The sequence below is a fragment of the Dermacentor variabilis genome, chromosome 4 (assembly GCF_050947875.1).
Source record: "Dermacentor variabilis isolate Ectoservices chromosome 4, ASM5094787v1, whole genome shotgun sequence".
NCBI lineage: Eukaryota > Metazoa > Arthropoda > Arachnida > Ixodida > Ixodidae > Dermacentor > Dermacentor variabilis.
Window position 1 is genome coordinate 71,038,580 of NC_134571.1, and position 21,840 is coordinate 71,060,419.

Sequence of the window (21,840 nt, forward strand, 5' to 3'; positions counted from 1 at the left end):
TCATACAAACTTCTAATTTCAATCTTCATGTTTTCAATTCTTATGTCTCGCACGGTGTAGATCCCATATTTATTTCCCCCTACACAGCTGGTATTCACTTCGTACGCCGTAAAGGAAACTCAAACGTTGCTTTTTATTTAACTGAAGCGACTTTGGCTTGAATTAATATTTGTGGCTTAAATACTTGGCATGCAGAGAAATATGCAATTATCGGCAACAAGACGGCTAACCTCTAATATAATTTCACTCATGCTTCATTCCACGTGCATATATGGTATCTCTAGATTTGACAGACTACGGCAGTATCGCGCTGACAAGTGATGAACGACGCATCACAAAAGGCAAGCTCACCGCGCGCCGCCAACGCCCCCAAAGTACAATGCTGCAAACTTTAATATGATTTTCTCTTTACGATGCCGTTTTGTCCCAGCACGTATACATCCCACTCACAAGAATTAAATGAGTGCCTCGAAAGCGCAAGGATGAAGCTTTGTTATATGCACAGATATAGCAGAAGGGTTGAAATCCGGGCCAGTTAATACATAGGTGAAGGAAAAATCAGTCACAAAACACAAAGGACAAGAAGGGAGGTTCACACCACAACGACAAGAATAAAGGTTCACACCAGTCGTTGTGGTGTGAACCTCTCTTCTTGTCCTTTGAGTTTTGTGACTGGTTTTTCCTTGAACAGATATGGCACCAGCTCACTGCCTCCTGCCTCTTTGTTTGTTCCTTGCCATTGCTTGCAGGATAAGCGGATAACCAACGGTTCCCCGCTTAATGCCGATGCGAGGACCAGCAGAGGAAAGTAGAGAAAATAAACAACTTTCAAAGTCATATCTTACTGAAAAAGTTCAATTACCGTGAGGTGTCGTCCCTTGTCATCTGCCGTTATGACATTCTTCGGTGTCCTCTCGCTAGGCACGGGTAAAAACTCTTACTAGTAAAATGATTCATTGAGTGGCAAGTATCTTGTCCTGTCTAAAGCCGAAATATGCTGATGAAGTTAGGTGCGCACTGGCTAACAAAGGCATTCCTCTTATAGAATAATTACACACACCTCAAAACGTCCCTAAGTATATTAGGGCTTTCTATACGTTGCGTCTCGCAAAGTTCTTTTCATCGTGTAAAACGTGCCTTGATGTCATTCTGTCATTGGTTACTTTCCTAAGTGCCTGAAGTAGTGCTGTAAATTCTGATGTTTTATACTGTTGTTAACAGTCTGCACACTTGTATTTGTGTTTGTTGCCTGTTTTTGTAGTTTTTGTACACAATATATGTAGTGCACTAATCTTAACTATCCCACTACTTGCTGTTCTTTCAATTTTATATTATCGCTTACACTTACTGAGGTCGTCCCCCCAACAGTTCCTAAACTTTGTGACCCTCTACTATAGTAATAATAATACTATATTAATAGTACAGTATATTACCGATAATACAGTATTAGCGAGTAGCCGTCATATTAAAGGATGACTACAACTTTTTCTTTTATTGTCATTTCAATAAGAAATATAATAAACTTGAATGAAAAGGGTGACTCAGTGGTCTAAGCAGGAGTGAGGGTCCATGGTGGGGATTATTATATAAACAAAGAAATATAAAAGAAAACACGCGTTCATTACATGCCGATAAAGCGGGCATCGCGCACAAACTCTCGTAAAGAGTTGATAGTTCGCCTCTATAGCGCCGGCTTGAGGCGGAGGCGTATGGTCCATGCCTCTAGTTAGACAATGCCGCGTCCTTTGTGTTTATGTCTCACTGTCGCGAGACCGGTACAGTCCCACAACAGGTGCGTGACTGTGAGACGAGCACCGACGTCGCACATACTGCACGTCTCTGGCAGTAACATCGCAGTAGGATTGTACGGTGACACTGTGTAAGACTAGGAACGCCTTTGCGGGCTGCGTGACAGTGCCCACAGAAACAGTTCGTGTGTACATGCGTGTGTGTGTTATCTTTTTTTATCTTTCTCTCTCTCACCTATCGCATCCCCTTCCCCTCCCCCAGTACAGGGTAGCCAACCGGCGATAATCTCTGGTTAACCTCCGTGTCTTTCTCTCTCTCTCTCTTTCTCTCTCTCTCTCTCTCTTCGGCTCTGTATCTTCCTCCTCCTCGTTGACCAGGCGTTGCCTCTGATGAGCTCGTGTCTTCCTTGAAGCGGCGAACGCGCGCCACTTAGCCAGGACGTCTTCGATTAGTGCTGCGCCCGTTTAGTATTACGCAGCAAGACTTGCGCGCCCCGAGGAAAGCCCTAATGAAAACAATAGTCTATTCTTTTTGTCATGCAATCAGTAACTCAATAAACTTGAACTCTGTCATAGTAGATGCCTCAGTCGCGTTATACGACGTACTTAAGCAACTCTTTCGTCGTCTTTTAACTTCACTGTGAACAAGGCTTCTCCAGTGTGCCGGCCGAAAGGTTAACCTTACTAAATCTCTTGCGTCCTCTGTTTGTCTTCATCTTTCTTCATCTATCATATATGGCTGTAAAGCTAGAAAGGCAAGACAGCTGAAGTGATTTACATCCATGTGCGCTTGTCACGGTGTCAGTGTTAGCCGTGCAAACTTATTGCACTTCTTACGCTAGAAAAACGCCTATGGGCCTCCTTTAGTGTCTTGTACACAAGAAGTCCATCTGCGCTCCAATGCCGTGGAGTAAAATGACAAGAACAACGAATGTCGGAGTAATGACTGTACACACTTTTTTTTAATGATTCCAATAAGTGGCAGCGCCGTTCTGTGACTGGGCGCAAGCAGGCGTATTTACACATCACACGGCAGCGGGTGCAGCGAGCTTTACAGGTGGTGGGGTCGGGGTCTCTATGTACACAGGTATGTATAAGGAGCTGAATCAACACGAAGACCAGAGCAGCTGAGGAACTTGCGGGCGCCCAGAGTCTGACTTCAGGCCGCTGGCGTTTTTTCGTCGGGGAAGGAAGAGGAGACTAGTCGTGTACACCTGCGCACAATAAGAGAGAAAAGGAATGGCGGGTTAATACTGATTTCGCTTTTGCATACCAACGCTGGACATGTATATAGACAGAATGATCGGAAGAAAGTCAAACGCATTGCACATCTCGATGCAATGAAACGCAAGTAAAATGTAATGAACAAACATGAGGATATTGACCAGTACGTGATATGTTCTTGATAGCAAACATATAGGTGGCAATCACACATTTATTAGGCAGGCAACACTGGTTCGTGGACACTATACTCATGGCTTATCGACACTAGGCAGTTTTAGTTACACGTACGTAGAGGCTTCACGTACGCAAACGTGAAAAGCCTACGTACCTTACGTGCACGCCATCTGAAACGCTTTTAGCTACACGTACGCGACGCACGCCAAGAGGGACCCCGTAGCTCTATCTATCGGGAAATGTGAACACGGCGGTAGCCAATTCAATCCTGTCGCCGTGTTTCGATGCGAGCCGTCTGCGCGCGCGCGGCCCGCTATCGCTTGTTCGTGATCTCACGGAACTCCCGCGCGAAGCAATCGACGTACGCAAGAAACGCACGCAAAGAATTGAATCTCACGTACGTCCGTGAGACGCGCCCGCGCCCGCTACGTTCTACGCATGCGCACTGCTCACACGTAGAAGCTCTACGTACGCAACGCCTCTACGTACGTGTAACTAAAACTGTCTACTATGAACGAATGCTACACGTGTGTTGTCGCCGGCCACTTACTGCCCGCCATAGTGAAGGCAGTCTCGTTTACTTAGTCCGCGCAGATATTTAGCCACTCATGTGATGAACGATACGCATACCCGCTGACAACAAACCCCATTTATTTCAACGGATAAGTATATATTGTGGTCATATTCGACCTTATTACACCCAATAGTCATATCTGAGTTCTGCATCTGCTACACAGCGTTCCACGCTCCAGTCTGGAACTAAAGACGGTTTCAGCTAAGACGTGTGCCCTGGCGCTCGGGAGTGTTCTGAGGGCTCTGACTGAGACTCTGAGACGAATCTCACAGCATACTAACGGGAAACACAGCAAACTGACGCCATGCTCCATGTCAAGTGCTACCTATTAGCCAAACATTCAATTTAACCTACTAACCAAACGTTGAAAACCTATTGCATATTAGGCATTTACAAAACATCAAAATAAAAACGCTGAAGGTCATAAACTATCAATAAAGTTTCATGAGAACTGCATCGGATCACTGCTGAATGCCTGCTTTCCGTGTTTTTTTTTTCTCAACTTATCGAGGCTTCTCTGAAAGCCGAGTGCATTAAACTCACTACTGTACGTGCTAGTAGCAGATCAAAAATAAACAAGACGCCATCACGACCACGTTTCTCGTCAAGTTGCCGAGTCACGTGCAACCACACCAAGTCCTTCGAAAGCGAGCCAGCGCAGAACTCCATACCGCTGTTCAGTGGGGACATCTCGCGACGAGGTCAAGCTTGTCGAGTCACGTAGTACATCTACGCCACCATTGGCGCCCAGCATGCTATCTTGTTTCCCACGCAGTACACAAACGGTTTCAACAAGGGCGGTTACGCTATGTCGTAGGGTAGGTGGGCGCTTGTTTATCGACGCCATTCACGCGCGCTGTCCTATCGTGGATGCAAACATGCAACGGTTCGTTCCGCCGTGGCGTGGAGGCTTCGATCTCACCGCTCCACGGGGCCTCTACCGAGCCATTTACTGCCACCTCGCACCTATGTATGCTCGGCGAGCAAACAGACCACCAGGAGAGCACAGCAAATATGCGCGCGCTAAAACATTCAATGTTGACTGAACGAGCAGCCAGCATCGCTGGCGAAAGCGCATCAGCCGAAACAACAACGTCAAGAAACGAAAGAGAACAACATTCTCGTCTCTTCTCTTAAGGCTTGGCAAGTGTTGAAAAAAAAAAAAAAAGCTCACGGTTTCAAGCCGTTTTTCCGCGCGCTCGTTCGCAGCGCGCTCGCTCTCCCGAATTCGCTGCTGCCGTACATTTCATTCGCTTTCAGCTTTCGGTGGGTCGCAAATACGCAATATTTTATCTCCGCTAAGTGCTCTCGGGCCTCGTACAAAAAGCTCGCACTCAACCCCCCCGCGCGTTGCCGTCGCTCTTAGACAAAACCAAAGGGCACTTTGTCTCGCCTCGCTGCCTTCGTATATATACGCCGTAGAGGAGACCCGTCCCATCTCTTTCCAGCTCGTTTTTTTTTTTTTTGCTTTTCTGTTTCTGTGTACTACATCGCATCACCTCGCGATTCACGGCTACTGCATTTACTCCGCCGCCCATGTCGTCGCCTCAGCGCCACATTCTCCGGTTGCGTTTTCGCACCTTGCGCCCCCCCCCCCCCCCCGCTTTGGCCACCTTCCACATCCACACCTTCTCCTTTCCCTCATACATTTTCTCTTTCCGGGCCTTTGTGGCACTCCGTACCTCGCGCAGTCACAAAACGACTGCTCCGTGCTGCCGATCGCTCGGCTCTTGCCACTCTCCTATATATACCGACGCAGCGAGCTTCGCACGCACGCACTCACGCACTCACACACACACACATATATATATATATATATATAGGCTTTGCGTTTCCCACGCCCTTCGCGCGACGACCAATGGAGAGGCCCAGTAAATTTTTATACAATCCAGTTCGTGTTCCTAATGGAAAACACTTGTCTGGCTGCCGCTTCGAGCCTCCATTAAAAAGCCACTAATGCGTTCTATCAAGAATTTCTGCGAAATCGATTCAGACCTGACCGTCAAAGAAGAGAAGAAAGATATAAAGGTACATTTGGAAGACCTTGGTATCTCTCTCTTTCTCTCTGCGCATCTGCCCTTTTCACGTTGTTCTTTCCATTCGTATCCTCGCCGCATGACTATTTTCGCAGATTTATTTCGCACAGCACTTTGACGTGAGGCGGAGAGGACGGCAGTGCGTGCTTCCGTCCGTATATCGACGGGGCGACAACACGAAAAAAAAGATAGAAGAGAGTACAAACTGTAAGAAAGCGAGCAACCGGCGGGGCCGCGGAAGGCCGAGTGGCTATAGCCTTCAAGCTTTCATCGTGAATCGCTTAGCCCGCGCTGACGATGTGTCGTCACAATTTATTTGGTTCTCTTCCTTCAGCCACTGCAGGCACGGCCACACCGTGCCAATATTTCGGCGGTGGACAACACTGCAAATGCGCTGAAGAGAATTTCCACGCGAAGTTCGTGCCTTGAAGACGAACAAAATGTGTCACCTGTTCCACCCTCTGTGCAAAGATAAAGGAAAGGTGCAGTATGTAAACGAGAGGAGTGAGCGGCGAATGCATGTGTATAGATCAAGGAAATGAATACACCTGACACGTATTGAAGTGAAGATAGGGAATCTTCACGCAAGGGTACGGTTTCCTTTGTGGAGCTCAGATGACGAGAATGCGAAACACAGGCGTCGACTAAACGTCATTGGTAAACAAAGAACGACCGCCTCATAAAACATTTGTTGTTTTAGTGCGGCAAGAAGAAGCCTCGATTCCCTATATCCCGGATGATACAAAACCAGTCCAGGAAACATCCTGCATTGTCCAAGTGCTCCTTATGCAAATCTATTCCAAGTGACATCCGTAGCACAGCAATCAAAAGCAGAGGTCAGTAGTCGTGACACTTAGGCTAATTACGTGATCGATAATAGCACATCGACGCGGTTCGCATGTCTTGTTCAACTGCCAGTAAAAGAAATATGTGAGTTCAATTTTTTCGACTTTTGTTATACACAAGTTCTTCGCACGAAAATTATCGTAACTGTTTTATGGAGGGGATGAAAAGGAAATAAAGAGAGAAGGCAGGTATGTTAACCATAAATGCGCTTGGTTGGCTACCCTACTCCGGGAGACGGGAAAGAGGGCGAAAAAAGCTGCGGTGAGCTCGTGCACGCACACGGAGGGCCTGAGTGAGTCAACGGCGTTCACATAGGGCAGTCGCCCTCAAGAAAGACAAAAGTGCCTTCACAGCTTTGTGGGCCGACGAGCTATGGGGACGGTCTTCAAGCAGCACCTGCACAGACAACGGCCGATTGTCCAGTCGTCGCAATGCGATAGACAATGTTTGTCTTTGCGACAGAAATCGATGACATGTTTCATGGAAAATTTTTCGTCTCCTTATTGACGTAGTTCTTCGAAGCTTCGCCTTGAAAATGTGCGCATGCTTCATGTTTACCAAATGTCGAAACTGTGCCGCTCATAATGGCGTTGCTAGATTTTCCTAATCATTTATCCACGCGAAAACAGAAGGCGTCACGAAATTTAAATATGATTCTAATCTGTGACTCTAACCTTCAGGCTATAGCGACAAACGAAAATCCGGTAATGTAAGACAACTTCAACGTGCAAGTGATATAGCCAGCTGCTATGTACAGTGTACAAATGTACGTTCGATATTGCAATTGCAAAGTCGCCGAACAAGCAAGTTCGTTATGCGTTAGCAGTTCTCTGTATATGGGTGAATCATAACAATAATTAAAAAAAAAAGCACGTTCTTTTGGTCGTTTAATAACTGCAGGCAAATGCGAATACACGCACTCACAGGCAGCTGTCCACCGATGCAGTTATTAAATTAACGCTGCCTCCCCACCTGTCTCAAATTAACAGACACACACACACACCCATATAACCATTGCGTATGTCATTGTATTATGACGTCGGTACAAGAAGGGAAGAATACAAATTGCGTGCTGGGCTTATGACGAAATCTTTTTTTTTCTTCTAAAGTCTGTCGATTCCATTGCCCCCTTCCCTTTAAAGAGGGATAAATAAAGTTTTTCATCATCATCATCATCATCATCATCATCATCATCATCATCATCATCTACAGCGAATGCAGTTTAGCTAATGAGACAGATCCGAGTTGACTAAGAATGCGAATACTGCCCTTTCTGCCCTCACATTTTTGTTCTCTTACTCATTTTTTTCGGAAGCAGCAAAAGTAAAGAGAAACGTCAAATATCATATAAAGCGTTGCGGCAAATCAGCAAACAGATCAGCTAAATGTGACTAATGATATTGAGCTCGCTCTCCTTTGTTAATGCCCATATTTGAAAAGCGTTTCCTTTCTGTCTGTGTTCTTTTTTCTCTTCTTTTTTGTGACCATGTCGAAGTCAGGCAGAATTGGTTCTTTGACTTAATCGTTCATTTCTTCAGCAGCACCGAGTTTACAGTGTATATACGGGAGTGATTAAGCGTCTTAGATTCAATATTATTTAGTCAACTGAGAAAGTGGAAACAGGGGCCCTATAACGTAAAACAATTTCGACCTTTCTTTATTCCAATCTCCTGACGTTAAATTTACGTAACCACCGACGCGAGCATCGACTGGTAATCCGCAGCGTTCTTTGAAAAGCCCATTCAAACGCGCTTATCGTTTATTGGATGTCACATTCTTTTGCTTTCAAAGTGAATAGCATTGCCTACGTTGAGCAGTGTTACCTATCTAATTGGCTGACAAGAGGCGAGGAGCACGCTGTAGTGGAGAGAGTTTCGGCAGGGCCGAGACAGCACAGCGAAAGTAGAAAATCGGATGAGGATGGTGGTGCCGGCGTCTGCGATTGGTCCGCTTCCCCTTAGCTTGCGGTGGCTGGTCGAAAATCGCGGCGGCGTGCAATGGAAGGTTCAAAAATGCCGCCAAAACGGATCCTCAGCAAAGTAGAGTTGGCAGAGCAATGTCGTATACGTGCACAAAACTCTCGATAACGTTGTCCTGCCACGCAAAAGCTTTAATTACACGCATATACATCCATGCTCCCGGTAGCTCCGAGTAGTCAGTACCACGGCGATCGGCAGGCCGCCATCTTCTTTTCTTTTCGGAACGGGGCAGCCTCCGGCTATTCAGAAAGAGTTTCAGTTTTGTTCGGCATATTAGTGCGTATTTAGCGCTACACATCACTTTGACGCGGTGAGTTTTCGCAGTTTTGTGACGTCGCATGACAGATAGGCAAAGACAGGCAGCGCGAAAAAGTTTGATCAATAGCTATTGGTCAAACGAAGCCTTTTCCTCCATTAGCGAAAAAGGCGTCAAATGAGAAATTATTATTTTTCTTTCGTTTGATCCAATCACGCATAATAGTGTGCACATATCATATCAGACGGGACATTTCGTGACGTCGCGTGGCCGAAAGGTGCAGCGGCTGGTGGCCCGAACATGTTTTGACGAATCGTGGAGGGCTGATTCCAGAATTGAAATAGAAAAATTTTGGAATAGCTTTACGTTATGGCGCCCTAGTACGAAAAAAAGGAAATATTAGGTACTGCTCCCTAAAAACGCTTCCCATATACAGACTGGAACACATACCTGAAAACTGAGCAAATTATTCCTGGCAGGTAATTGTGGGAGGCTCGATCTTGACTTTTCGAATACCAAATAATCGTGACACATTGACGCTCTTTGAAGAACCATGCATTAAGTTAGCTGAGTCACTAATAGTCTCATACGTCTTCACCATACGTGGAAACAATGGTTATTTTTCACACCTGTATATCATAAGCAATTACGATTGGTTTTAAATGGTTCGTTTAGTAGGGATCAAGCAGGAACACGAGTAATACTTCCGCGACTGCAGTAGAGACATACCTTGGTACAACATTGTAGTAATAGAGAGAGAGAAAGTCCTAAGCGAAAGGTACGGAGGTTAACGTACCAGGCTGAGCCCGGTAGGCTACCCTACACTGGGGAAGGGGGAAGAGTACTTAAATGCCACCTCCGTGGTAGGTACGCACTACAATTCTGGAAGCTCTAGGTAGGTACATATGCACTACAAGTTTACATCGACAGTTTAGCGCGCTGTGATCAAAATTTTGCAGCGCCATAGTGCCAGTTTCATACTTTGCATGTGAGAGCTTGCGATACCAGCAACTCGTAAGGCTACAACATGGCGACTGCAGAAGTAAGGACCTGTGTGTGTAACGCCGGTTCTCGCTCACTTCAGTACACAAAACAGTTGCTGCCCCCTACGCCATGCATGTAATGACGTCTAATCGAAGTACAGCATTTTCTATTGCCGCATTCGTACGGCCTAAGATCCGGCCCATGCGTGCACTTTTCGCACGCGGTCCAGAGGCCGTCGCAACGAGCTATCCGCACCCAATCTCTTGGGAACGGAGCCCACGCACGTGTGACACCCGCACTCCTGCGGACCTGTGCGAGGGAGGATGATGCCGATCGATGCTTTCAGCGACGGGGTGCCCGATAGTGGTTTCTTGCCGATAAGCGGCTTGACCGAGCGTCACGTAATGGGGAAGCCATTAATGGTCCCGGGCGACTCGGACGAGGAACACGCGATGAAACAGGTAAATGGAGTGGCGAGGACGCCAAGCAAGCTAGAACAGCGCTGCGTCCGCGCCTCAAGTACTGCGACCTCTCCGAGTGGCGATCGCCGATATACAGCTTCGGACCTCGCAACGTGCTCGCTGCTTGAGTGCTTTCCAGGATGGAAATGTGTCAGGTGCGGTGATGTCAATTCTGCTTCACGATTGAGACTCGGAGTGTTTCGCGTCGCTTGAGACGAAGGCAACGGACTAAGCAACTTAATGGAATAGGCTAATACAACAGGAGTGGCAAACTTCTGCAGGAAGATTGCATGGTTGCCAAGAGTAGAACAGGTACGAGCGGCAATCTCTCGTCGCCAAATAAGGCGACGAGAGATTGCCGCTCTCGTCTCTCTCGTCAAATAAGGCGGACAGCCGAATCACTCCGGAGCCTCAAGAAAAGTCATCGGAATTATGTGTCTAAAGGGCTGACCGTGGCGACGTGCTGCTTGGATGCCACTCCGCTGATGACCCCGTGTGGAGTAATGCTCCGCGACGGAGATTTTACAAGGTCATGACGCAACTAACGGCGCCAAATCCGCTGCGACACTCGCATCGCGGTACAATGCTGGTATCCACCGTGGTGTACCAATGCTCGAGCCCTGGACAGTGCCATTTTGCTTTCGTTCAGCGTGCACCCGACTATGAGCGCGCACGTAGGCACGTTCACTCTCCGAAAATCTAGGTAATGCCAGAAAGCTCACGTGCTTGCTATCCTCCAAAAAAATTTCGCTTTACGCGGTCAGCCTAACACGAAATCCTGTACATCACATGATGACAGGGATGACCAGGTGATGACATCTAGTCCATAATTTTTGACACCAGCACTGACGAAGGCACAAGGGTATGTATATTCAAGAGCGTAGTGTGATTAGGATTTTTTTTCTTTTTTTATCCTTCTCTATCTCACCTATCTCATCCCCTTTCCCCTCCCCCAGTACAGGGTAGCCAACCGGAGATAATCTCTGGTTAACCTCCCTGTCTTTCCTTTGCCTTTCTCTATCTCTCTCTCTCTCTATCTCTCTCTTGAAGAAGTGGCCTATTGAACGTATCCCTTCATCCCGTGTCTACTTAGTTGGCCGATGGCTGCACGTCAATATTCTTTTCATATAAGGTAGCGCAATAATCAAGTGGCGAGTGTGACGAACGCTGAAATGTACAGTGCTGAGCGATTCAAACGCGATAATGTGACTGCATAGCAGCTGGTGCTTCCTTTAGTACGGGGTAATTGCTCGGGTAGACAAATGCAGTCAAAAGACGCCCGAAAGGCCCTTGTTTTAAAGCTATACCATACATGCATCAGTCCGGTGTCCCCAGCGCCCACCGGCGGTGCAAAAAGCAACGGCTATCGCGTTTGAGTGGCTGATCACTGTACGCACTGACGCGATCTTCAGTGTTGGCGTGAGCCAGGAATAGCGGAATGTGAACAAAAGAAGAAGGTACGAGTGTGTTTCACTACTCACGATTGTCATGCATGTTCAGGATAACGTGATATTCTTCCGATAATAGAACAGCAGGCCAGTATACATGAGCACCAAAGGAAATGTTATCCTCGGTCTACATGACGCGTGCTCAATTCGCAGTGCTTTTCTTTCGCAGGGACTTTTTGACATTGGCCGGCCGAAGTTCGCTAATGATATACCCCCTATCCCGACTGTCTGATGTCTGTGTTTACGTATTGCTCTAACTTACGAATGTCAGTGTTATATCGGCCCAGCTTCGTGCAGCATGGCCTGTTGAAAAAACTGGGCTCGCTCTCACAAAGTGGTCTTGCGCTAGGATAGTTCGTATAAAGCAAATTCCAGCCAATCGTAATGACGCTGGACATAAGATTACCGAAGCTGGCCAGTCAATTGCAAACAGCATTTACGGACAAAACTCTTGTGAATTCGGCTCCCTCACCGTCCGAATTAAATAATGGCGCCACTGGGGGTCCTATAGCAAGATGAACGGGCAAGTATATATATAGCTCGGGCAATTACGAATAACTCGACGCTGGCCCTTTCAGGTGTCTATGCACGCCAAAGTCAGTGTTGTCCTGCGCTCCGTCGAGCACATTTTCTGCCGCACCCACCGTCAGCTTATTATGCGTTCTTTATACAAATATGCCTCACTCACTAAACAATATTTATGACCCCCTGCAAACTGGTGGTGCTTTTGCGTTTGCAAGAAAAGATGCGGTAGCAAAGGCGCGCCCCTGCTATAGGAAATGGTGCGACCAGTCGGAACCTTTTCTACGGTGATAGAGCTAGAGGCCGTTCAGGGAAACTATTTCCTGCTCGGAACGTCGAGTCATTAAACTTGTGCGCAGGATATTGACTATAAGAGGAGGTGTTGTTGGGCAAGGCGATGTACGCGATCTTCCAGCACCAGGATAGCGCTGACTTGGACTAGGGTAGGAAAACAGGAACACACTTTCTTATGGCGTTCGTTATTGTCAATTTCTTTATATGTGCGCGAACGGGATAGACGTTTGCGCGTTCAGGTGTCAAGGGGGAGATATTTTCACGAGTGGAGCCAGCAATGCCTTGTCATAAAAGTACAATTTGGTAAAATTCTCGAAAACGTGTTGCTTCATCATTCGGGCCTTAGCTGTCAAGACTACAGGTACAGGCTACAACGTGAGGAAGACAAGACGGATAGTGTGGACGCACACAGAGTCTAATTCTGTTCACATTGTCTTCCTCCCGCTGTATACCTATAGCCATGAACCCCCATCAAGCCGAACTTTCCATCCTATTGAAGCTCATTCCTTTCTGCAAAGGTTCTCTTTGAACTCGATCTCTTCGCATTGTTGATGAAAGGAAACTCGGTTGCAAATCGAAACACATCTCTTCAAAGAAATACCTTAAAAACGTTGGACATCTGGAATATCTGATAGCACTATGTCACTGTAAGGCCTTCACTTCTCTTTTTTTTTTTTTTTCGCCCGAGGTGAAATTTGTTGATAATAAACCTGAAGGGAGCGACTCTGAGTGACAGCTTCAAATTAGATCGGACGCAGGCCATTTTCGCCAATCGTTCTCGCCGCGCGTGAAGCCAATAACAGGACGTATAATTGAGTTGGGGAACCGGGTCGAGGCGCACGTGCTTTCACGCCATTTCCCATCGCTGCGAGAAACGCGCTCGTACCCAACTGACGATCGAAAACTCATTTCGCGTTTCATAATTGAAGGTTTTCCCCGACACTTCGCCATCCGTAACGGCGGAAAGCAAAAGCACTCATATAGTCGAGCCAAAGGAAAGGACGAAGAGACATCGGCGGGACGCTTTCTAAACGTCACGTTCCCACAGGACGCGCTGCGCCCACTACACTACAGCGCATTCCATGTGGTACTGCGCATTGCCAGCAGCGTTGTTGCCGTAAGAGGGTCATTAGAGCAGTTTTGCCCCCACCTCCATCAATCGGACAGGTTAGTTTTGCCGCAACCGAGTCCTCGCAATCATGGACGGTTCCGGTGAGAGAATGGCTAGAACACAAGAAGGCACAGAGAGAAAGAGATCCCCGCGCGTTCTGGTCCCGACAGCTGCAGCATCGCGGCAAGTAATCACGCAAACCTGGCAGCGTATATAGGGAGGCGAGCAGTAGCAAAAGCGTCAGAGAGCTTCGCCTCGGAGCCTGCGCGGCATAGCGCAAGCCGTATAGCTGGGCTAGCTGGCCGGCGTCCAATGGAGGCGCGGCAAGTGGCAATCAGTCGCCGAGTGACCAGGGCCTCGCCTGGAGCGACCGCAGATTAACTGGGCCTCTATCTTATTTCACGTGCGAGCGAGCCCCACGGCGGACGGTGGAACGGGCGAGAGAGGGAGCGCAGGCGGCCGCCGCTTGATTGGATTGGCTGCCGAGACCGCGGAACGCCAATCAAACGCCGCTAATTAAAGTTCAGTCGCGGGAAAAGGAAGCACAACAAAAGAAAGTGGGAGCGCAACGCAGCGCCGCCGCTGCCGAGGAAGGGGAAGAAAACGAGCTCGTCGGGGCGCGAGCAAATTGGACTGGGAACTTTTTTGGACGGACCGGGGAATTGCATCGCAGATTGGACTCGCTGCCTTCCCTGCGCACACCTCCCCTCCCCCCTCCTTCTCTCTCTTACCGTCCGCCATTTCCTGCGGCCTTGCGAAGTCTCCCGTACAGTCCCTCTTTCCTTCTCCCTTCTCTGGCTCTCCCCCCCCCACCCTTCTCTCAGCGTCTGTGGCGCGTTGCGTAGCCATTTGTTTGTTGTTTTGTTTTTCGTGGGTATCCCCTATACCCTATATACTCTCGTTCACTTGGTTCAGAAACACACGCGCGAGCTCAGCCCTTCCCTCTTTTCCCCTTTTCAACCTGCGTATTTTCTCAACACTTCATCCCTCTTCTCTAGAGCTAAACACCTTTCTCAAATTCAGCTTCGTGCTTTTCCCTGGCCATTTTTTTTTCTTTCGTTTAGCGAAAGCAACCTCATTAGCACAGCTTCTGGTGCGCCAGTGTTGTTGAATGTATATGACGCCGTTACACCCGGAGAGGCGTTGAATGGTCGACGGCTGTTGTGAATGAGGGGCATGTTTATGGCGTTATCCCGAATCTGTCTAAATCTGGGATTTAAATCATTAAAATGAATATAGTGACGTAATCTGTTCTTCTTTCGATGTGCGTCGCGATTCACGTAAGGGTGTATCACTTTTCTGATGGAGTACAGTGTTGATAGAGGATGCACCGAAAAGAAATCGGACGGTATTGATAGAATTTGGTGACTTGAGGAATAGTTACACGCAACACCCTGGAGCGAGGAAATTACTTGTTGTAAATGAGCTAAATTTTCCCTTCTCTGCCACATTGATTCAACGCCAAGATCATTTCTCGCAATTTCCCCAATTTCCGCGAGTGAAAGAAATATCAAGCCCAGAAGGGGGCGAACCAAGGGGACACATCGCAGATGACCACGCTGGTAGAAGAAAAGCCGAAGCGGGGAAAAAGAAATGTGACGGAGGAAAAAAAAAATAGAGCGACGCGCTCCTCCTCTCCGCCGTTTCGTCATCACACTCGGCAGCGCTAACAGTTTCCAGCCTACCTCATTACCGGACGGCGCGTGAACACAGAAGAGGCCGATAATTGCTCTCTTTGTTAGCGCTCGAGATCTCGCGAGAGTGAAATCTACAAACAGACTACTAGATAGAGAAGAAGGAAGAGAGAAAGATGAGTTGGCGAACGGGAATGAATGTGATGGTGGTGTGATGGGAGGGCTGCAGGACTGCAAGGAAAAGAGGCAAACTTGGTGCGTCGCGGTGTTTGGCACCGAAAACGAGCTGCCTGCCTAGGCGCGCCTGGAGCGGCACGGCGCTGTTTTCCGGCCCGCGGAAGGCGAGTGAAAGAGATCGTCGTGAAAGCGGGCGGGCGTTCACGGTCCGATCGGACGCGTCCGCGCGCGCGCGCTCGCGCTGCCGTGTACGCGCACGGGGCTTCGGGAAGGAGGAAGGCAGGGCGGCAGCTCCCGCGACGGCGGCGCCGAACGGAATCATGCGGATTAAGCGGAGCAGGCCCCCGCGGCGCCGAAGGGACGGCGCGAGAGGCATTCCAGTGCGTCCTTCTATTTCACGTCTGAGCGACCGACCAAAGACGCGCCCGCACCCGCTGATTGGATTCCTGGCGCGGCAACACCGTCAGCAGAGCGCGCCCGCCGTTTTCCCCGAGAGCGGCCATTCTTCTCTCGTCGCGCGCGGCGCTAATTAAACAGCTTGCGCACCCGCCCCCACGTCCTCGCCTCCCCCCTTCTCCTTTGCTCCGCTTCACACGCTGCCCCTAACCGTGGTCTGTGCTCTCAGCGCTGATGCCGCCGTTCCCGGCGCTATTACAACTACGCGCGGACCGTCCTCGAAAAATCAACATTGGGAACGGACGGTGGAGCCCGTGCAGGAAGCGATGCCAGCGGTTCTGCCTTCGCTCGCCGACGCGGCGGAAAGCCCTCCTGTGGACGAATTGGGCGCGTTTGGCGTCTTGATGGCGCGCGTAGGAGCCCGCTTGACGTAGAACACGCCCGCAATATACTGCCATAACTGCGTCGCCCTCGGTATACGAACAAGTGCCACTGCATTACGAATGTGCTCGCTCGTCCAGGGAATCATCTGTACTTTCTGTGCGTGAGGCTTTTCCCCGCGGTCGAGTACGCCGTGGGCTACCAGTCTCGGGCCTTAACGAAGTCCATGCGTCACTTTCACTTGCAGCGTGTTCGCCGAAATGGACGCGAAATGGAACGGCAGAGGACTTGGGCGCGGGTGTAGGGGATGGAGAGTCGGTGCGGGAGGGTGCGGGAGGGTGCGCGAGGGTGCGAGAAGTGTTGTTGCTGCCCATAGCGGCCGCAGAATCGCGGGAAGCGGCAACTCAACGCTGGCGCCGGGCCTCGTTCCAACGACAAGCGACGATTTATGGGCGCGATACATATTAATTTGGCCGCTCCGGCGGATATATGAGCTCTCGCGACCAGGATTACAGCTCTCGCGGAGAGATTGGTATTGCTCTCTCAGACCGGGGATTTGGAGAGGGTGAGAAAGAAAAGGGGGCACGCCGCTTGCAGCGCGGGGGTGTGGGCTTCCTGGGCGGGCGGTAGCCGCGGATAAGTGCCAGAGGCATTGCGGCGGCTCCTGCGTTTGCTCGCCTGCGCGCGCTGGCGTCGAGTGGCGGCGGTGACCGTAATTTATTGCGGCCCCCCAAGCTGTTAGCGCCGAGGACGATCGGCCTCACCTTACCGGCCTTCCTGCCTGTGCTACGTACCCGCAGTGCGAGGCATGAGGCGCTCGGTGCGCAGCTAACGAACCCGTTCTTCCCGCGACCGCTTTTGCGCCAAAGGTATTATTGCCCACCGCTGCGCGTCTCTTTCGGGAATCGCCGGCTTCCTGAGAGAGCGGTTCGCTGACTCACTCGGTCATTCCGGAGGCAGTAGCGAGCGTCAGTGAGGGATGCGCCGGAAACTTTAGCGAGAGGCTGTATAGGGAACGGCTTCTTGCAGAGGCAAACCCCCAGACGAAAATGGGGGCTTGCCTGTTTACTGCTCACGCGCCGAAACTGCGTGTGATCCGCTCAAGTAATTGCCTGCTTGGTGTATTGGATGCCTGCGACAGGATGCTGCGTCGTCTAGGCCTGGCTGCTGGATGATATATTATGCGACTCGTTTCCGAAGGTGGTATAAAAATTTGGAGGACGCTTAAGCTTCGCCTTTAAGAGTGGAACGCGATAGCATTCAAAGATCCATGACTGCTTCTCACGCTTCCCGGCAACTGCAGCGTATGTAACCGTAATGTTTACCGATAAACACTCGCGACGAACGCTAAGCACGAAGGCGGGCTTTCTGGTAGAAACGCGGCCTCTTGCGTGGGCCGTGATGCCGTGGAGGCGAGTGCCATCTGGAACTGTTTCAAGGAAGCGGGCATGCCGCTACGTGGACTCCGAGATATCCACGCGCCGGCCCGCGCAAATGGTAGACGCTCTCGGTGGCGTATGTATTGTATAAATGCTGGAAAAGGGGTTTGTTTTAGTTTTCGCGTCATAGAATTATGCTTTCTCGTATATTCAAATTACTATCCGAGAGCTATCATGTCTGTAGGTTGTGTGTAAGTCTTACTTTGGGATTTTTCTACGTATTTTAGCTTGAGAAATGCAATTACTTCAGTAATTTCCTTGCGCCACTTGGAGGGCCTGGGTATGGGTGGTTCGAAAATATATATATATATATATATTTTTCCGAAACGACGTCCGACGCCAACACCGAATTTTCTGCGACACACGTTAAAACTGCAGTCCGAAGAAATGTCTGTAATCGCGAACATAATCAGTCGAAATATTGCGAGCGATGGCTTCGATAGTTCGAAGAAACGCGAAGAAGAAGCAGTCTATTGTGAGTAGCATCTATTGAAAAAACACAGAAGTACCAGTTTTTCTATCATGCGACGGACACTTCTTGTCTTGCAGATTTGTCGAGTAATGCTGATGAAGCAAGCACTCCGAAGACCCGTATATATGCCAGACTTTTAGACAGAAGTAAATATATGCGGTCATATGCGGCCCAGAATATAGAGTTATGTGGAAGTGTGCTGACGTGACAAACGCAATAATAGATGTCGTTGGTAGTGAGAATTAGCACCACGCGCTCGCAGGCGCTATCAGCTTGATCCTGAAAAGAAGCAGCTTTCGCTAATGATCATCGATGTCGAGAAATAACTATCAAGTAACTACTCGCGTTCGCACCGCGGGGCATTCGTCACAGATGTACCTTCCGTCATGGGTGACAACACTCGTAAGCTTGCCCGTACAGCCGAACAACATTAAAATCTAGCCAATACGAATGTCTTCCCTATTTGAGATGATACGACAAGAAATATGCAAAAGCCCCAGCTGCTGCAGAAGTCTTGAAAGGTAAGATGGGCCTCACAATCGCTGCGCAATGGACTTGATGTTCTTGATCTGCATCTCCATTCAAATAAAGAGTTATGACTGAGTTTGTCAAAGCTGCATATTACATTGTATCCAACAAAGCCGGGACCGCATTGCTCGCCGCAGGCAGGCACTAAGCGAACGAGTCAGCACGTGAAATCACCCATACACGTAACAGCTACGTCAACAGAGAGCTCGGTATTAAAGCGCAGTGTAAGCAAAATGAGCAGTGGATGGTCCTTGTATATTTGTGGACTACAGGACTTAATGAGGCTTTATAAGCAGCTTGAATCTGTGTGCGTGTCTGTGGACGCATGTGCCATTTGTGCGCTTGTGTCATCACTGCGTCTACGTATTGTATTTTTAACCCAACATCTGGAGCAGCATGCCAGTCATGTCTCGCTTTTGAATAAAGACAAAACCTCTTTATCTGCTCTTCGGCCTCACAGTCAGCTGACGATATCCTAGGAGCTGTTTAATTACGGAACTTTAGTAAGATGAACTCATACAGTGTGTTTTCAAAAAACGTGAGGGGGAGGCAAGAGGTTTATAATCGTAAATGCGGTTTCCGAACCGCGCGCTCCTGAATGGTCAGGATCAAAGAGTGCCGGTGCACTGGTCTACGAAGCACAAAATAGCGAAGAGAAATGCCAAAAGTTCAAGCAAGAAGCTTAAAAGTGACTCCTAATCGGCAAAATTGGAAAGACCCGGACACACAGATCTTGATACGGGCAATGGTCAATGCCCGGCTTTGAGAGGCTTCTGTGGGGCGTACAGAAAGCTCCTTAATTTCACTTCAACGTTCCGGCATGGCTTTAGCATTGCCGTCAGAAGTTTGAACACCGCCTCTGCGCGCACATTATCCTGTTCAAGGCGGACGCAAGGGTTACACCGGAGGCCATCGAGCACCGTCATCAGGAATATCCTCGTCGCTCCATCGCTGTCACGGGGTGCTTTAAGAAGCATCTCTCCTCGCTCGCTCCATCCATCCATAAGCTGAGCGCACTGCAAGCACTCGTTAGCGCGCGAGTGAGCAACAGCAGGCAGGCGAACGGGACGGAGGTACCGCAATTAGGCTATCAGAGTGCAAGCATCTCCGGCAACCCTCGACAAGGTATACACACAACACAGGAAGCGACGCGACTCGCATACTGATGACGGCGGCCGCCCGGTGAAGTGCTGTCGCCGATAAGCCCTCGCAGAGGCCCTCACATCGCGAAGGGCCAGGCGAGAGCTAAGTAAAGCAAAGAAAATAGTAGAAGAATGAGAGAGACTCCGGAGCGACAAGGTGCGCTGCTTCTTTTGCTCAGGATGCGGCGGCACTGGCGACGGCAGCGTGCGGAGATGCCCGTCGCTTTTGCCATCGCGGCGGAGCTGTATGCGAGTCATACAGAAGTATGTAGCATCGTGGTGGGCCGGCGGCTTGCCGGTGCCCGGCCGTGCCTGCCTGTGTCTTTTGCCGTGGCCTCCCGTAATGCACTGCTTGCGAAGTACGGAACGAAATAAAAAAGAAAGAGAGAGGGATGGGAAAAAAATGGGGGGAAGACGCGTTGTGAGTGTGAGGGAGAGAGAGAGAAAGAGAGACGCCTGGCAGCAGCATATAGACGCTCTTGTTTGAGCTCCCATAATGGATTCCATTAGAAGCCTTTCCGGTCCGCGCTGCCTGCCTGCTGCCACACGCGAGGCAACTTAAAAAAAAATGAAAATGGACCAGAACAAGGCGGGCAAGAAGGCGACGCGTACTACTACACTCGGCCCTCGCTCTCCGCCACCCCTCTTCGCGTTCTCCTAATGTATAAAGAGATATACAGGCGGCGGCGGTGGCGGCCGACGCTATACCTTTCAAGTTAATGGGTGCGCGCGCTCGTGTGCAGCGGTGTCCCGCTAAGGGCGCGAGCGAGGACAACTTCCTCCCCGCGCGGCGCGATGCCTCCGCCGCTGCTTCGGCCGCAGGAAACAAAGCTTTCAGCGGCTGCTGCCGGCATTTCCTGGGACCCGCCGCCGGCATGAAGCACGCCCATTGCGCCTACTGCTCTTTGGCGCCGCCGTGGCTCTGCAGCTTTTCTCTCGCGTCTCCGAGCTCCTTTCGGATCCCGTGGCCTGACCGATGAGCGCGCTCTTCTCAGCCGGACTGCAGGGAAAGAAGTGCTCGCACGGCGTCGTTGCTGTCCTCATCCCCGGCTTCGTTTCCTTGCTGCTTGATGTCGGAGGAAACGCGGCTGCCTTGTTGAGTGCCGTCGCTTCCTTTCGCTTACGATTGCCCAGCGATGCTGGCAGTGGCGCAAGAGTACATGCGCGTCCAGCGTCACAACCTCGCTGCTTAGGAACTTATAGAGCGCAGCATTGATGGCATGCAGACCAGCCGTGGTGGCTTAGCGGCTACGGCGTTGCGCTGCCAGGCACGAGGTCGCGGGATCGAATGCCTGTCGCGGCGGCCGCAACTGGAAGGGATAGGGGGCGGCGGGGGCGAAGAGCAAAAATGCCCGTGTCATGCGCATTGGGGGCACGTTAAGGAAGCCTAGGTGGTTGAAATTAATCCGGAGTCCCCCACTATATACGGCGTGCCTCATACTCATATGGTGGTTTTGTCACGTAAAACCACACACAAAAAAAAAGGAAGTAATCCTATGAGAATAAAATTCTTGGAATCGGCCGTCGAAGAATTTATGAAGTCGAGATGTTATGCAGGGCACGTGCACCGGTGCACCACCCCTGGCTATGCCACTGATGTCTTGTACTTGATTCTAATTCGTTTCTTCTCGACCGTTTCGGGTGCGTCAAGTGTTCTTTTTTAATATTATTTTTTTGATATTTATTAAATCAAGACACCCATCTGATGTCGCTCATGCCATCATAATCACGGTTTACTGTGGAGTGTGGACACAATTTTAACAGTACTTCGGTACCAGAAGTGTATTAACACTCTGCTCTGTCAGTTTTGTCCGTTATGTGTGTCTAATAACAATGCGGAACCCTACTCCTTTGAAGCCGCTTACGATGGTGTACACAATTGGCGACCAGAAGCTGTATTGAACAAGATACAACAGTTCATCGCGAATAGAAGTCTGCGTACATGTTATTCTTATCAATATTAGCGCATGCCGCTGCTAATAGCAAGCGCAACTATTTTTTTTCTAACAGCATG

General features: G+C 49.6%; 1 protein-coding gene across 2 annotated transcripts in view; it reads right to left on the minus strand.

Moving 5' to 3' along the window:
• Positions 1 to 2,682: 2,682 nt before the first annotated feature.
• The window catches only part of LOC142579336 (uncharacterized), a 162,717-nt gene continuing 143,559 nt past the window's right edge, over positions 2,683 to 21,840 (minus strand). For both annotated transcript variants that reach the window (XM_075689414.1, XM_075689413.1), the window contains exon 6: positions 2,683 to 2,962. The gene's annotated coding sequence lies outside the window, so the exon portion shown is untranslated. The remainder of the gene's footprint in view (positions 2,963 to 21,840) is intronic.